Here is a 1953-nt window from a genome sequence, read left to right on the forward strand (position 1 = left end):
GGGGGGGGGGGGGGGGGAAGCACAAGCAAGGAAAACTGCATACAAGAAACGGGTTGCCCAAATATTCACTCAGTCTTCCAGGAGAGAAAATTAAGCTTATGTAACATATTTTCAAATGCAAGTAGCAATTCTTCTCCCCTACATCACAACACTGGAAACCTGCAAGGGGAACACTGAACTCCATTCAGTATAATGTAAAAGGCATGCCTCATTAACTCTTGGACATCTTCTCATTTCTTGGTCATAAATTCTATTACCTTGTATTACAAACTGCCATAAAACTCACAGATAAAAGATAATTTATGCTCAGTGTACAGAAGCTAATGTTTCTGTACTCCTGAGAAGCACAGCACCAGAAAATGAGAGTATGTATGTGAAACCTTAAGCCATTCATACTGAGCATGGGGAGCATGATAAACATGACTCTGAGGGCCTAATGTTCTTCGGCCAGGGTATATCCTAATGGTAATTGCTATTAGCAAAAATTTGAAGTATATAATGTATGGACAGTTGCATGTACTCATAAAGAATGATAACTCCCTATTAAAAAAAAATTCCCACCACAGAGAGAAATATGACCACACTTAAGTGAGGAGTTATTATGTATTTTTAATTTTTTTGCTTAAATCATTACATTGGAAACTGCTTTAAAAACTTGATGAAGCTTTAACTTAATCTCCCCAAATCCATTTGTAGCCGGTGAATATGACAGAATAGAAAAATAGAAGTTTCTATTATTACCAAATCTTTCATCTGAAGAAAACGAAGTTTACTATTAGCATCAGGCCTAAAAACATAGCTCTTAAACATAAAAGAAAAAAAAAATGTTTATATTCATTTTCAGGCAAGTAAAGAAGAGTACTGAGAGAATTGAACTGACCTAACCAAGGGTATAACATGAGTCATCAGCACTGTTGTTTCCTTGACCTAATTGTATTCACACTTCTACAAATTCATCTGCATCTCACAACAGCGCAGCTATGGTGCACTGTGAATAAAATAGTACTAAGGAGAGAAGCCCATTCTGCTAATGTGGCAACAATTTCCATTACATTAAAAATGTTACACACTTTCAGTAAGCATGCAGATGTGTTACAAGAAACAGGAACTACAAGTTCTTTTTGAAAACTTCCACTATCCCCTTATAAACCTATGAATTCTGTAATGAATTCTCTGTGTCTATTGCAACGAACTCTCAAAACTATTTAGAAACTAAAATTAGTGTAGACAATGTCAGTCTCCCTACCAAGTAGCTTATGTCACAGAGCACAGGATATCACTAACCTGGGATTGGAATCAACTTTCAATCTGGTGGTCTTCAGGGCATTAAAGAGCCATATTTCTGATCTGGGATTTGTGACCATGCAGCCAGTGAACAGGGACTGTTAACAGGGGAGCAGTTTGCAGGCTGTTGCTGGAAACAAGAGGAGGAAGGAAGAAGGAGGAGAGAAGCCAGGTCAGGCACCAGATCCTGCCTGGGAAAGGTAAGTGATCCAGCTGCCTGCACCTTTGGTTTAGCTGACTGTTTGTTTGGTGGGGGGTGTGCTCAGAGAAGCTGGGAGTGAGTGCTGACTGCTGAGTGATTGCTGACTGCTGTGGGATTGCTGCCTGGGCCTGAGTCAGCCCAAGCCCAGAAGGGTATAAAAGGAGACTCCCCAGGTGACCAGAGAGCCTGTGACCCAGCAAACAGAGACTGTCAACAGGGAAGTAGTTTGCAGGCCAGTTCATGGGTAGGAGTACACACCATGTAGGAGTACATGGGAGCTTCTGACAGACTTCAGGTAAGTGAATGAGGAGCGGGGCTACTATGGGGGTGGTGACACGGAGCACAGCTAGGGACCCTACCCTGCTGCTGCCTCCCCAGACAGGTCCCTTGGATGGGTCGGCAATGCCCTGGCCCCTGGTCTGCGGGGGGTTGCCTGGTGGGACCTCTGGGGCCTGGGAGTAGTGTGA

At 42.8% G+C, this 1953-nt stretch overlaps 1 protein-coding gene and 2 long non-coding RNA genes across 6 annotated transcripts in view; 2 read left to right on the forward strand and 1 right to left on the reverse strand.

Moving 5' to 3' along the window:
* The window catches only part of LOC109291892, a 12960-nt gene extending 11516 nt beyond the window's left edge, over positions 1 to 1444 (forward strand). The window contains exon 4 of one of the 2 annotated variants that reach the window (XR_002095976.1): positions 845 to 1444. This is a non-coding gene — a long non-coding RNA (uncharacterized LOC109291892). The remainder of the gene's footprint in view (positions 1 to 844) is intronic. The other variant, XR_002095975.1, reaches the window with a different exon arrangement.
* Positions 1 to 1953, reverse strand: part of TPK1 (thiamin pyrophosphokinase 1) — a 716169-nt gene that overhangs the window by 257629 nt on the left and 456587 nt on the right. The gene's annotated exons all lie outside the window — the stretch shown is intronic.
* LOC109291893 overlaps positions 1445 to 1953 on the forward strand; it is a 6348-nt gene continuing 5839 nt past the window's right edge. Inside the window, exon 1 of the long non-coding RNA XR_002095978.1 lies at positions 1445 to 1484. This is a non-coding gene — a long non-coding RNA (uncharacterized LOC109291893). The remainder of the gene's footprint in view (positions 1485 to 1953) is intronic.

The sequence above is a fragment of the Gavialis gangeticus genome, unplaced genomic scaffold (genome assembly GCF_001723915.1).
Source record: "Gavialis gangeticus isolate Ggan-Ray unplaced genomic scaffold, GavGan_comp1, whole genome shotgun sequence".
Taxonomy (NCBI): Eukaryota; Metazoa; Chordata; order Crocodylia; family Gavialidae; genus Gavialis; species Gavialis gangeticus.